At 48.4% G+C, this 16137-nt stretch overlaps 1 protein-coding gene across 5 annotated transcripts in view; it reads left to right on the forward strand.

Moving 5' to 3' along the window:
- Positions 1 to 15775: 15775 nt before the first annotated feature.
- LOC146058248 (uncharacterized) overlaps positions 15776 to 16137 on the forward strand; it is a 102132-nt gene continuing 101770 nt past the window's right edge. For all 5 annotated transcript variants that reach the window (XM_083170443.1, XM_083170445.1, XM_083170448.1 and 2 more), the window contains exon 1: positions 15776 to 15922. The gene's annotated coding sequence lies outside the window, so the exon portion shown is untranslated. The remainder of the gene's footprint in view (positions 15923 to 16137) is intronic.

The following is a 16137-nucleotide window of genomic DNA, read 5'->3' on the forward strand; positions in this document are numbered from 1 at the left end:
TCTCAGCCGGCCTTCTGCCGAATCCTGAGGCGTGTGACGTCGGCCATGTTCAGGCGCAAGGGGCACTTCATGGCCATGACATTTGCCACCGAGACCCTGCGCAGAAGCCAGCAGGCCTTCCATCAAATTGCTGGCTTCCCTAATGTGATAGGGGCTGTGGATGGCACCCATGTACCATTTGTGCCTCCATCTCGAAGTGAGAAGATATATAGGAACCGCAAATTGTTCCACTCACTGAACGTGATGGTGGTATGTGGCCCATCCATGGAAATTCTCGCCTTCAACTCGAAGTTTCCCGGAAGTGGCCATGACTCTCATGTCATCCGACAAACCGGGATATGGCAAAGACTCCAAGAGCTGGAAGGCCGTGATGCGTGGGTTCTGGGTGACTCCGGTTACCCATGTACGCCCTGGCTACTTACGCCGTACAGCTCCCCAGCACCGGGCCCACAGGAGGCATTCAATCGGGCGCATGTTGCCACCAGGCAAGTGGTGGAGCGCTCAATTGGCCTTTTAAAAGGTCGATTTAGAGTGCTCCACCGCACTGGTGGTGACTTACAATATGCGCCTCAAATGGTGTCGAGGATCGTGGGCCTGTGTATATTTTTCCACAACATTGCTGTGCGGCGTGAGATACCCTTTGATGAGTGGGAGGTACCATCTGAGCCGCAAGATCCGCCCATGCGCCCATCCCGCGCCCCTGAATGCCGGAGGGGATACCAGCTGCGGGACTCTGTGGCGCAAAGATACTTCAGGTACATGTTATCGAGTTGACAGAACACACCAATTTTAGTCAAAATCAGCCCTTCAAATAAGTACAGTGTGTTAGTTGTCAGTGTTACAAAACTAAAATTAGCCAGCCTGCCCTCCTAATGGCAAAGAAATAGGAGATATTTATCATATGTGCTTAGTTTTGGGGGAAGTTCAATATAGGTGCTAATTATTATACCTTGTACAAGGGATCTTATGTGTTTGTTATATCTTCATTATTGTAGTTGATACTATCCCTGATGACTGGTGAGTACATTGATTTATTCTCTAATGTGTTGGGGATTTTTTCCTGTGTTGATGTATGATTTGTTTGCAGATATATATATATATATATATATATATATATATATATCTATATATATGATATTTGAATTTATTCACATGTTTCAACATTTCAAGGAGCAGGCACCCAGGCAGGCAGGCAGGCAGGCAAGCAGGCAGGCAGGCAGGCAGGGCTGGTGTATAATGCTGGTCTCAGGATACCTGCAAGTATGTGTATGTGTCTTTTACACATAAATGTACGCATACACATAGATGCATAGAGTAAGTAATGCTAACTACAGCTATGCGTTGCTAAGCTATAGCACGCGTTGCTTGGCGGAGCGAGGCGTCATTGGATTTGCTAAGTGCATACACACTGTGTTTTATATATATCAGATTTGTTCATTGCCATACATCAGCACTACTGTTTTTAAGGCATGCGAATTTGTCACCATTTGTGTTGGCGCAGAGACGCTGTTCATGTAAAGATGAACAATAAAGTTATTAACACAAATAACTGTGATCAACCAATGCCACCACCTGATTGGTTGATAGATGCCATTGTTAACATGGCGGAGACACGAAGGGCAGACCCCTTTACACATGCGGAGCTGAGGGTTCTGGTCTCCGTCATGGAGACAAGGCTGGGCCGTGCGGGGCCCTTTATCACTAACCGCCATAAGCGGAGGGCCTATGCTGCGGCAGGGCGCCGTATTTACGCCCGCACTCGGGTGCGGAGGTCCCTCGGGCAGCTCGAGAGGCGGTGGTCGGACCTCCGCAGGCGCCAGCCCCAGCTGTTGCAGCAAATCAGGGGCGAAATTGCTGATTGTGAGTATTTTAGCTATGAAATTTCGCACTTACAACATAGCATATATAAACAATAACAGGTGTCTCATGATAAGTGGGTGTCCATGGGTTTAAAAGTCCATAGACTGTTATGTGTGCTTCTTCCTGGTTAACATGCAGTCATGTGGCTTTTATATGTAATGACATAGCATTGAGGATTCTGATGCATACAATGTGCCAGATCTAATATGTGTTACACATTGATAAATGCCAGGGTTGTAATGTTTGAACAAATTACTAACAATCACATAATAATTTAAATGTCACATTTTTTAGTCCATTAACAGTAAGGAGCTACTTGCCTGCATCGTTTGCCATCATTATCACCCTTCCATGTATGTCTTGTTATGGATTAATACATGTGCCCCAATGACCCGACATTGACCATGATTTTTTTTTCTACCACACAGCACGAGCCCGAGCCCGACAGGCCCGTGAAGAGGCCGAGGCAGCCCTGGACCAGGAGGAGGCCCAAGACCCTGAGGAGGAGGTGGCGGCAAGGGTGGAGGAGGAGGAAGTGGAGGAGGAGGAAATGTTGGAGGAGATGGTGGAGGAGATGGTGGAGGAGGTGGTGGAGGAGGAGGAGGTGCCTGAGGAGGTGGTGGTGGAGGAGGTGGAAGAGGAGTTGGTGGCAGAGGAGGAGGTGTTGGTGGCGGAGGAGGAGGTGGAGGAGGAGGTGGTGGTGGTGGAGGAGGAGGTGGAGGAGGAGGAGGTGGAGGAGGAGGAGGAGGTGGAGGAGGAGGTGCTTGTGGCGGAGGAGGTGGACGTGGTCATGGTGGCAGAGGAGCTGGCGGAGGAGGGGGCTGAGGAGGCCACGGTTGCCCCAGAGGATTCAGATTCAGAGGGGGAGGAGGCGTGCCAAGCCCCGAAGTCCCAGCAGATCGGTATGTTTACATAATGCATCATTCATGAAGTAGTTGTAGTGGTATTTGTTATGTAGCACTGGTGATTAAAAATTTTGTTCCAATACTATTCATATAGACCCCAAAGTGGGTAGCTACAGATACAGGTACGGGTTAGATGGGGTGTCCAAGGCATCCCTTTCATCCAGGACACCTCTCAATTACACAGGTTTGTGGGATGGGTTGGAGCTCCATTTTGACTGCCACATAACCGTTGTAGTTAAACAGGATCCTGGAGTAAAGGGATGAGTGGATCATTTGTGGATTAAATTCACCTGCTGCAAGCGTTGATTATGACCCATCAAATAGTGGAATCTATATTGTTGGTGAATGTTATTTATAAACTCTAGGATGTATGCTATAAATGGAGTATGGCCCGGCCTACCTTGGAATGGAGTCAGAAGTTGCCAGTGTCCCAGGAGCCTCCTCTACCTAAACACCCCCTGTAGTTCAGATTGTTTTTTTGCCCTCACAGAATTGTAGGTTGGTTTAGACAGAATTATGATTTTGAGGATGTGTACTGTGCATTCCTGACATTTGCATAACTCCCATGCCACAAACCATCACTGAACTTAGACTGAGCAGATTGTGACAAGTTGTTATTGACGGAGGCCATGACATGCTTGTCATTGGTTAGTCATGGGTGGGTTGTGACTGAGAAGAAACACTATGACTGTTATGTCTTCTGCAGAGTAAAGGGTAGAGGCAAAAAAAGACAGTATGTAGTAAATAAGTTTGCATGTATGTATATATGTATGTGTCATATCTATTTATCTATGTGTGTCTCTATCTCTCTACATAGATAGATATATATATATATATATATATATACACACACATGTCACCTAGCATTTGTGCAATTTATGTCGCAGTATGTGAAATGTATGCATGAATAACATGACTAATTTTTTCCCCTTTGACATGCCCACAGATGACACCACACCGGCCGATGAGGGGGTGCGTGGGGCCCTCCTGCGGGCGGAGCACCACTTGAGGCTCCTGCTAGCCGACCTGCAGGACCTCAGAGATCTGCTGATTTAATTTATTATTTGATATTTTTTTATTTATATGTTCATTGTGTTTTCTAATAAATTGTTTATGCAAGTTCACAGTTGTTGGTTTTCTTTGCACATTAAACAGTATATGTGTAGATTGTTTATAATCTTTTACACAGGGTGTAATACAAACCATTGCACTTCAATTGCTGTAAGGGTTAATGTGTGCAATGCATGTGTTAGGCATGCTTGTAAGGATATATTGGCATCTAATTGATTCCAATTCCAAATAAGCAGTTTTTTATGAGGATAGGTAATTGAATAAGTGGGTCATGTGATGTCTTGCAGAAGATACTTAATAGTGGGTTGTTTGGCGTAAATACTCCGCTTACGGGCGGTAGCACCGCTTGGCTCCCGGTCGGATGCGGTATTTCCGAGCATACTCTGTAATACTCTGTAATACCGTGCAGAATCGGAGTGTTTCTCCCGCACACGCATGGTTTGTATGTCGTCCGTAAACACGCCCTGTTCTTAAAGAGTGAGTCCGTCCGAATGCGGAGGACACGTGGGCGTTTCTACGGACGATGGCCGCATGCGGCAAAACACCGTGGCGTGCGGACCGCTCCGTAAGAATGCGGGAATATCCGCACCGATCTGAATAAGGGCCCTGGTTTTAAACTGCCACACCTCAAGACTCCATTTCACCTGGTTTTAAACTGCCACAGAACCTGTGTAATTAATATGTGTCCCGGATTAAAGGGATGAGTTGGTAACCCTAGCGGGGATTTAGTATGAAATCCCGGCGGTCGGGATCCCGGCGGCCGGAATCCCGACCACCGAAATCCCGACAAGGGGGGGACGTGGATCACCCCCCTTGCGGGCTCGCTGCGCTCGCCACGCAGTGGACCCGGTGCCTCGCTACGCTAATTTATTCTCCCTCCAGGGGTGTCGTGGACACCCACAGAGGGAGAAAGTGTCGGGATTTCGGCGGTCGGGATTCCAGCGTCGGGATTCTGAACGCCGGGATCCCGACCGCCGGGATTTAAACTGCATCCCCCCTAGCGGGCTATTGTTACAACACTGCATATTAGGGCTGTTCCATCTTGTGGAAGCGCTGTGGACATGTAACTAGATCTCTGTGATTGCAGGGATGGGAAGCCTGTGTTAAGGCCCCCATACACTATGCGATTTGGGCACGATTTCACCCGATTCGGATGAATCGGGCCGTGAAATCGGCCCAAATCGCACTTGCAGACACCCCGTCCGATCCGATGTGCGGTCCCGTGCACATCAGATCGGGGTCGGGAGGTCGGACGGGCTGCACATAAGATTTGCTAAATCTTATGTGCAGCCCAGCCCCGGAGCCATGCGGGGGATGACAGCGGGCGGGGGATGCTGGCTATAGAGAGCCGAGCAGGGGGAGGCTGCATAGGGAGCCGGGCAGGAGGAGGGTGACAGCGGGAGCAGCGCGCCGGGCAGGGAGGATGACGCTGGCTGCTGGGCAGCGGCGGGAGCCGGGAGGAAAACAGATAACTTGAAGAAAAAAAAAGCCCATACAGATGACTAGCAAGCCATTGATTGTCTGAGACCTCTCTCAGCCAATCAGCGATTGGCTGAGAGAGGTCTCAGCCAATCAATGGCTTGCTAGTCATTCTGTATGGGCTTTTTTTTTTTTTTCAAGTTATCTGTTTTCCTCCCGGCTCCCGCCACTGTCCGGCAGCCAGCGTCATCCTCCCTGCCCGGCGCGCTGCTCCCGCTGTCACCCTCCTCCTGCCAAGCTCCCTATGCAGCCTCCCCCTGCTCGGCTCTCTATTAGCCGGCATCCCCCGCCCGCTGTCATCCCCCGCACGGCTCCCTCCTCCTGCAGCTTCCCGGGGACCGCATATGATAAATCCATGCGATTTATCATATGCAAACCTTGGCACATCAAGTGCCTAATCGCGTGTCCCCCTCCCGGGGAGCTGCAGGGGAAATCAGGTCCGACTTGTCCTTAGGACAAGTCGGACTAATGTATGGGGGCCTTTAGACCGGGGAAGTGCTTAAGAATCTGTCAAGTTAATTTAGCCCATTTTATCACAACCCAGCAGGATATGATCACACTACAATGGATCAGGCTGGCCATAGTAAATAGGACAGTGACTGTACAACCTCTCTGACTGTAGTGTGTAACCCCAGGTCAGATTTGCCTAACTGACCCTCTCCATAAGGGAGAAAATGCTCTGTCCCTGGGCTTCCCATGATTGCCATCACCTATGGTGAAACACCTTTCTTATCAATTACCCAGCTCCCCACAGGTGATGGCAATCATACATTACAATGGAAGTCCAGGAACGGAGCATTTTATCCCTGAAGGAGAGGGTCAGGTAGGTAAGTATACACCCATACTTGCCTACTTTTGAAAACTAGTTTCAGGGAGATTATAGTTGGTAGCAGAATTTTGCGCAGCGCCCCATTGAGGGGGCGTGTCATGCTTCACCCAAAGGTGTGTCTAGTTCCATATATGGGCCCTTATTCTGATCGGTGCGGATATTCCCGCATTCTTACGGAGCGGTCCGCACGCCACGGTGTTCTGCCGCGTGCGGCCATCGTCCGTAGAAACGCCCACGGGTCCTCCGCATTCGGACGGACTCACTCTTTAAGAACAGGGCGTGTTTACGGACGACATACAAACCATGCGTGTGCGGGAGAAACACTCAGATTCTGCACGGTATTACAGAGTATTACAGATTATGCTCGGGAATACCGCATCCGAACGGGAGCCAAGCGGTGCTACCGGCCCGTAAGCGGAGTATTTACGCCAAACAACCCACTATTATGTATCTTCTGCAATACATCACATGACCCACTTATTCAATTACCTATCCTCATAAAAAACTTCTTATTTGGAATTGGAATCAATTAGATGCCAATATATCCTTACAAGCATGCCTAACACATGCATTGCACACATTAACCCTTACAGCAATTGAAGTGCAATGGTTTCTATTAGACCCTGTGTAAAAGATTATAAACAATCTACACATATACTGTTTAATGTGCAAAGAAAACCAACAACTGTGAACTTGCATAAAACATTTATTATAAACCAAAATTAACATGTCAATCACAAAATATAAAATTATAAATTATATCAGGAGATCGCGAAGGTCCTGCAGATCTGCTAGTAAGAGCCTCAAATGGTGCTCCGCCCGCAGGAGGGCCCCAATAACTCCCTCATCTGCCGGTGTGGTGTCATCTGTGGGCATGTCAAAGGGGCAAAAATTAGTCATGATATTCATGCATACATTTCACATACTGCTACATAAATTGCACAAATGCTAGGTGACATGTGTATATATATATATCTATGTAGAGAGATAGAGACACACATAGATAAATAGATATGACACATACATATCTACATACATACACACTTATTTACTACATACTGTGTTTTTGTCCCTCTACCCTTTACTCTGCAGAAGACATAACAGTCATAGTGTTTCTTCTCAGTCACAACCCACCCATGACTAACCAATGACAAGCATGTCATGGCCTCCGTCAATAAGAACTTGTCACAATCTCCTCAGTCTAAGTTCAGTGATGGTTCGTGGCATGGGAGTTATGCAAATGTCAGGAATGCACAGTACACATCCTCCAAATCATAATTCTGTCTAAACCAACCTACAATTCTGTGACGGCAAAAAAACAATCTGAACTACAGGGGGTGTTTAGGTAGAGGAGGCTCCTGGGACACTGGCAACTTGTGACTCCATTCCAAGGTAGGCCGGCCCATACTCCATTTATAGCATACATCCTATAGTTTAGAAATAACATTCACCAACAATATAGATTCCACTATTTGATGGGTCATAATCAACGCTTGCAGCAGGTGAATTTAATCCACAAATGATCCACTCATCCCTTTACTCCAGGATCCGGTTTAACTACAACGGTTATGTGGCAGTCAAAATGGAGCTCCAAGCCATCCCACAAACCTGTGTAATTCAGAGGTGTCCTGGATGAAAGGGATGCCTTGGACACCCCATCTAACCCGTACCTGTATCTGTAGCTACCCACTTTGGGGTCTGTATTAATAGTATTGTAACAACATTTATCATCACCAGTGCTACATAACAAATACCAGTACAACTACTTCATGAATGATGCATTATGTAAACATACCGATCAGATGGGACTCCGGGGCCTGACACGCCTCCTCCCCCTCGGAATCGGACACCTCTGGGGCAACCGTGGCCTCCTCAGCCCCCTCCTCCGCCAGCTCCTCCGCCACCATCACCTCGTCCACCTCCTCCGCCACAACCAACCCCTCCACCACCACCACCTCCTCCTCCACCTCCTCCTCCACCACCACCACCTCCTCCTCCACCTCCTCCTCCGCCACCAACACCTCCTCCTCTGCCACCAACTCCTCTTCCACCTCCTCCACCACCACCTCCTCAGGCACCTCCTCCTCCTCCACCACCTCCTCCACCATCTCCTCCACCATATCCTCCACTTGCTCCTCCAACATTTCCTCCTCCTCCTCCACTTGGTCCTCCTCCACCCTTGCCGCCACCTCCTCCTCAGGCTCTTGCCCCTCCTCCTCGGCCATGGCTGCCTCGGCCTCTTCACGTGCCTGTCGGGCTCGGGCTCGTGCTGTGTGGTAGAAAAAAAAATCATGGTCAATGTCGGGTCATTGGGGCACATGTATTAATCCATAACAAGACATACATGGAAGGGTGATAATGATGGCAAACGATGCTGGAAAGTAGCTCCTTACTGTTAATGGACTCCAAAATGTGACATTTAAAATATTATGTGATTGTTAGTAATTTGTTCAAACATTACAACCCTGGCATTTATCAATGTGTAACACATATTAGATCTGGCACATTGTATGCATCAGAATCATCAATGCTATGTCATTACATATAAAAGCCACATGACTGCATGTTAACCAGGAAGAAGCACACATAACAGTCTATGGACTTTTAAACCCATGGACACCCACTTATCATGAGACACATTTTATTGTTTATATATGCTATGTTGTAAGTGCGAATTTTCATAGCTAAAATACTCACAATCAGCTATTTCGCCCCTGATTTGCTGTAACAGCTGGGGCTGGCGCCTGCGGAGGTCCGACCACCGCCTCTCGAGCTGCCCGATGGACCTCCGCACCCGAGTGCGGGCGTAAATACGGCGCCCTGCCGCAGCATAGGCCCTCCGCTTATGGCGGTTACTGATAAAGGGCCCCGCACGGCCCAGCCTTGTCTCCATGACGGAGACCAGAACCCTCAGCTCCGCAGGTGAAAAGGGGTCTGCCCTTCGTGTCTCCGCCATGTTAACAATGGCATCAATCAACCAATCAGGTGGTGGCATTGGTTTATCACAGTTATTTGTGTTAATAACTTTATTGTTCATCTTTACATGAACAGCGTCTCTGCGCCAACACAAATGGTGACAAATTCGCATGCCTTCAAAACAGTAGTGCTGATGTATGGCAATGAACAAATCTGATATATATAAAACACAGTGTGTATGCACTTAGCAAATCCAATGACGCCTCGCTCCGCCAAGCAACGCGTGCTATAGCTTAGCAACGCATAGCTGTAGTTAGCATTACTTACTCTATGCATCTATGTGTATGCGTACATTTATGTTTAAAAGACACATACACATAGTTGCAGGTATCCTGAGACCAGCATTATACACCAGCCCTGCCTGCCTGCCTGGGTGCCTGCCTGCCTGCCTGCCTGCCTGCTCCTTGAAATGTTTAAACATGTTAATAAATTCAAATATCATATATATATATATATATATTTCTGCAAACAAATCATACATCAACACAGGAAAAAATCCCCAACACATTAGAGAATAAATCAATGTACTCACCAGTCATCAGGGATAGTATCAACTACAATAATGAAGATATAACAAACACATAAGATCCCTTGTAGAAGGTATAATAATGAGCACCTATATTGTACTTCCCCCAAAACTAAGCACATATGATAAATATCTACTATTTCTTTGCCATTAGGAGGGCAGGCTGGATAATTGTCGTTTTGTAACACTGACAACTACCACACTGTACTTATTTGAAGGGGTGATTTTGACAACAATTGGTGTGTTCTGGTCAACTAGATAAAATGTACCTGAAGTATCTTTGCGCCACAGAGTCCCGCAGCTGGTATCCCCTCCGGCATTCAGGGGCGCGGGATGGGCGCAAGGGCGGATCTTGCGGCTCAGATGGTACCTCCCACTCTTTAAAGGGTATCTCACGCCGCACAGCAATGTTGTGGAAAAATATACACAGGCCCACGATCCTCGACACCATTTGAGGCGCATACTGTAAGTCACCACCAGTGCGGTGGAGCACTCTAAATCTACCCTTTAAAAGGCCAATTGAGCGCTCCACCACTTGCCTGGTGGCAACATGCGCCACATTGAATGCCTCCTGTGGGCCCGGTGCTGGGTAGCTGTACGGCGTAAGTAGCCAGGGCGTACATGGGTAACCGGAGTCACCCAGAACCCACGCATCACGGCCTTCCAGCTCTTGTAGTCTTTGCCATATCCCGGTTTGTCGGATAACATGAGAGTCATGGGCACTTCCGGGAAACTTCGAGTTGAAGGCGAGAATCTCCATGGATGGGCCACATACCACCATCACGTTCAGTGAGTGGAACAATTTGCGGTTCCTATATATCTTCTCACTTCGAGATGGAGGCACAAATGGTACATGGGTGCCATCCACAGCCCCTATCACATTAGGGAAGCCAGCAATTTGATGGAAGGCCTGCTGGCTTCTGCGCAGGGTCTCGGTGGCAAATGTCATGGCCATGAAGTGCCCCTTGCGCCTGAACATGGCCGACGTCACACGCCTCAGGATTCGGCAGAAGGCCGGCTGAGATATTCCAGCAAGTACTGCCACTACTTGTTGGAATGATCCTGAGGCGCAGAAATGCAACACCGCCAGCAGCTGTGTGTGAGGCGGAATTGCTGTCGTGATCCCGTGTAGAGGTTCCAGATCACTCTCAATTAACGAGAGCAGATCCAGAATTACATGTGGCGGTAACCGGTACCTAGTAAGTACCTCATCATCGGGCATAGCAAACAGAGTCACCCGTGTGCGATAGATTCTAGCACGTCCTGGCCTCCTTGGGCGACGAGTGGGGAGAGCCGCAAGTGCCCTTAGCCTCCTTTCCATGTCCCGCAGCATTGCTTCAGCAACCTATAAAGAAATGAACATAAATACTGATGGACCTATGCACATAATGGCCATATCCCACTACAAATAGATTTGTAGGCTTCAATACGTACAATAGATGGCCGCCCCGTAAAATCCCGAGGATCCATTTGACTCTATAATGATGTAACAATAATATGAACTCAATACACACCGTCCTAAACACACAGATGCTTACAACATCGAACTACTAAACACTACTTGAGTATCCAAGGTGTCTGCATTTGTTGCCGACATCATGTACTATGAGACATTCCAGCTATTGCTGGGACATGTTGTCCTGCAATAGATGAACACACACAGGTTTCAGACCTGTGAGTGAAATAGTGAACATGTGACATGTTGCAATAATGCTACAAAGACTTTGCTGGCCCAACAATCTGTAGTCAGTGAGCCAATGGTGCATACATTCATACACTTACATTGTTAATGGATATCATATCTACAAGGACCATGGAAGAGCTTACCTTACACCCTGACAAGGCCAGATCTGGAGACAAATGATTCTAGCAGCAACTCACTATTTATAGGCCTGTCACATGTGTGGTCTATAACAGTAGTGATGAGTATTGCATGACTTGTGGCCTGGATTTTCGAAGGGATTGGGCTACTTTTAGCTTGCAATCAAACGCCACAATACCACAGTAGTCATGAACCAAATGTCATGTCATGCTAGCAAATAGCATGTGTATTGTGCGATAGTCACAGGTGTAGCAGAAGATTCTATGCAATGTTAGAATTGGTGACCAGTATTTCATGTCGAAGTTTCGCCAGGTTTTACACAATGGAATTTCCGCCACCGTATGCGGCGCGAAAAAACAGCGACGTACGCTCGTGCACGGAACGCAGCTGCCGCTGATGTCCGCCAAACAGGATACACAAACAGTATATAAAGGTGTATTAGAAGGTGACAATGTTGTTGCTAACATGTCTGGATCACAACCAGAGGTGGACCCAGACCTGCAGCAACTATTTGACCAGATGGACTCCAGCACCACCTATGTGCCACTGCACATGCGGCCAGTGGGTAATGAGGAGGCTGCTGGCCCTTCTACAGCAGGGCAACCTGCACCTGACCATTCTACAGCAGGGCAACCTACACCTGGCCCTTCTGCAGCAGGCCAACCTGCAGCTGGCTCATATGCACCATCAGCAGAATCTTTGGGAACACAACCGGGGACTTCACAAGATAGTACCATGGCCAGCCCTTCAAGTGCAGCGACAGGTGCCAGGGGGCGTGGCCATGGACGTGGCAAGGGGAGAGCAAGGGCAACAGAGGAACCAACTACAAGAAATAAGGCATATGAAGCACAGGAGCTTGCCATCCTGGTTCCCCGAGCACGTGATTGGATTGAGTGTCCATCGGAGAAGCTGACACACACACGCAGATGGAAGATTTGGGAACAGATAACGGCAGAGATTAATGAAGTAGCGCCACAAGTTCGTGAGACGGACCATGTGAAGAAGAGGCAAGTTGTTTTGTGATACATGTGCCCAGTAATAGCCAAGTAATGATTGAATTGATGCTTAGATGGATTTTGCAAATGGCCCGTGAGGTTGTTACGATACACAGACATTATTGCCATGTTATTTAGTTGAGAGTTAGAGTATGGTGATTGTGAATGTGTATTGTAACGGTTGATATCATAGTTGCATGTAATGTTATCTTTTGGACATTAAGCACATGTCGTAATATGTAGCACAGAGCAATGGCTGCAACAGCAAACATCTGGAGTGACATGGATTAATATGTCAACTTACATTGCAGGTGGCAGGACTTCAAAACCAACCTGAAGAGGAAGATGACCAAGCGGTGGGAACACAGCCAGAGATCTGGGGCCGGGCCCATGCCATCAGGGCTAGAGCTCACCCCCCTGGAGTTGATGGCCGAGAGCTGTATATCAGTTGAGGAGGTCAGGGGGGTGAGCACGATGGATAGCGAGGCCCCAGCTGAAGTGTTTGCGTCTTTTCTGGAAGGTAAATATTGGTCATGCCATAAGCTTGTGCAAGTAATTATCTTAGAATGTGTCCTAATTGTGTTTATCATTTTCCACAGACACCCCACTGCTTGGTGACGACTCTGCTCAGGAGGTGGAGGAGTCCGTGCCACCTGGCCCCAGTGGTAGGCCTGTGCAGCAGCAGCCGCCATCGGCCCAAGCCGATTTGGCCAGGTTGGCCCAGATGCTTGGGGACATAAACCAGCAGGGAGAGTTGGCATCAGAACGGATGCATAGGACCGAGGAGATCATGGCGAGCTTGGTCAGCACCCAGCAGGCCATCGCTGGGAGCCTGCAGGCCATGGCTGAGGCGCATCAGGCCATGGCTGCAAGTGCTCAGGTGCTGGCCGAGCAAGCCACCCGCCAAAATGATCTCCTCCTCCACCATAATGAGCTTATGGTGGAGCTGGTTAACAGCAACAGGGTCCTAATGTCATCCGTTTCTGGTGCATTACCACCAGCAACACTCCCTGCTGGCAGGAGGGGTAGACCAGCCAACCCCTCACCAGCATCTGCTCCACCTGCCCCAGCATCTGGCCGTGCCCGAAGAGCTGCTGCACAGGCCAAGGAGCCTACCAAGGCCAAACGTGGTCGAAAATGAACTTGTGGCTGCATTAATCTCCACCGTTATCTCATCCCAAATCTTCCATTGTACTGTGTGTGTCAGCTTCTTATGTCCAATCACGTGCTGAGGGTAACCAGATGAGCCCTTGCTTCCAATGTCCTTTTTGGTTCCCCTGTTGCCCTCTTTTGCCTGCCATTACTGTCAGCTGCACTTGATGTGATGTTGCTAAGTCCCCGGTTGTGTTCCCAAAGATTCTGCTGATGGTGCATATGAGCCAGCTGCAGGTTGGCCTGCTGCAGAAGGGCCAGGTGTAGGTTGCCCTGCTGTAGAATGGTCAGGTGCAGGTTGGCCTGCTGTAGAAGGGCCAGCAGCCTCCTCATTTCCCACTGGCTGCATGTGCAGTGGCACATAGGAGGTGCTGGAGTCCATCTGTGTGCAATTATATTTGTTTTGTATTATAATTTATTTTGGTACATTCCTGGCATGGTTTTTTTTTTTTGGTATTTTTATTTTTTTGTCATTGTATCACAGTGGCATTGACTGTGACATGTATATAAATAAATTGCTTTACTTTACAACAATTGTGTGGTTTACTTAGTACATGTCGCATACACATGTGTATTGCTAGTATTAATATTCAGTCATGTCCATTGTTAGCAGGTTTAAAGTGTGTCAGAAGTACAGCATATGTGGGTGATTAGTAAGGTTTCCTTGAAGCAGCAATGGTTTCAATTAAAGCACTGACAAGCGTCCTATTAGTGAGTAATGAGTAAAGGAGTCGATTCTATTGGGTTCAGGTGTTAATGCTTGTAGTCATTAGGCGGTCCGTTCGCCTCCCGCAGGAACGAGTGGTGTCCGCAAAGCAATAGTGGCCTTTTGGACACCGCACATTTCTTCCCTTTTTGTTCGCGTGCATTCGGAGTGCTATCCGAATGTACGCCCCCCAACATAAGTGTACTCCCCCGTGTCCGCCCATGTTTCCGCCCCGTTTTGCCCACTTTGAAACTACGCCCATGTGTCATTCCGCATGACGCCCATAATACGCCCATATTTCCCGACTGATTGCGGTGAACAGTTTTGTACGGGATTTGGCCGAACAGGTACGGAGTCAATGCGTGGCACATGCGCGTGGCGTTCGCCACGCATGCGCAGACGCCGTAAAGACGCGATCCGAAAGTATGCGGTAAAGTACGCGTCAATCAGAATAAGGGCCATGGAGAGATTGTGAAAAGAGATTGTGAAAGTGGCACCTAGAAGCGTTGGTGTGTACTGCTACATCTGAGAGGAATCTTCTAAAATAACTTATATCCAAATGTAGATGAGCCCCAAAGCAGTTAGTAAGAGATACTATCAGGGTTGCCGACCCTCCCGGAATTTGCGGGAGTCTCCCGAAAATCGGGTCCTTCCTCCTGGCCCCCGGAAGGGTGGGCAACCCTCCCGGAATCAGGGGGACCCCCACTGAGCCCCCCGATCGAGGCATTTATATGCCGCAATCCGCGGGTCTCAGGGGAGGGGGCGGAGCTAAAACGGCACAATCGTGTCGTTTTAGCCCCGCCCCCTCCATGGATAACAGTTATTTCGAGTATTTGCCGTAATGGGGGCAGGGCTTAATGACGTCACAGTTAAGCCCCGCCCCCAAAACGCGTAATGCAAGATTCCTCTCCGGGCTTCTCCCGGAGAGGATTTTTTTAAAGTCGGCAACCCTGGATACTATACTTGGTAATGTGCTGGGAAATGGTGCTGATGATTCAATGTGATTGTATCTATTTCTCATTCCTTCTTTCCCCCAAAAATGTAACAGTGTAATGTGGGCTAGGTGACATGAGGGAGATTGCTGGACTAATGAGGGAGAGAGGGAGATTGCTGCTATATCAGGGAGTCTCCTGCTAAATGCAGGAGGGTAGGCAACTATGTATATACACCACGTTAATTTACAGTCGCACTCCTCCTTCTCCTAGAACCTGCAGTCAGCTGCCTTATTTGTCGCCAGTATATTTTCTGACTCCACAATAGTCTCCATTTTGTTATCGCCATTTCCTTTAGCAGCACATAATTTGGGTCTTCGACAACATGGCCGCCGCACTATCTGTTCGCTCTGAGCTATGAGTGATGGATTAGACGAGCGTTGGCGAGAGACGACTATCTGATTTCAGTCACGTGTGCTATGTTGAGCCATGGACGACGCCGATGGCGACCAGAAAGGTATTCTGGGAGTTGTAGTCTTCGCTCCTATCGAAGGCAAAGTCGGTGGTACAGGGAGGGACTACATGTCCCGTCAACCCCTGCGGCACAAGTCTGAGTATAGGAGAAACCTATTATCATCAGAGCGGTGAGCATCCTGCTGCGGAGTTTAGGTGAGAAGTGTTATTGTTATTATTACGTACGGAAGCTATGTGGTATAAAGTGCTCAATCCCCCCTCTGTATTACACCATGCATGTAACATATAGTGTCACCTGGTGGCTGCAGGGCCCGGAGTGTATAGGGCCACAGCTCTGTTATGGGACCAGTCACCAGTTACTGTCCATAGTGTTGTGTATGTCACGTCCCTCCTCCAGTCCAGTACACCAA

The sequence above is a fragment of the Crinia signifera genome, chromosome 2, assembly GCF_055691185.1.
Source record: "Crinia signifera chromosome 2, ASM5569118v1, whole genome shotgun sequence".
Lineage (NCBI taxonomy): Eukaryota > Metazoa > Chordata > Amphibia > Anura > Myobatrachidae > Crinia > Crinia signifera.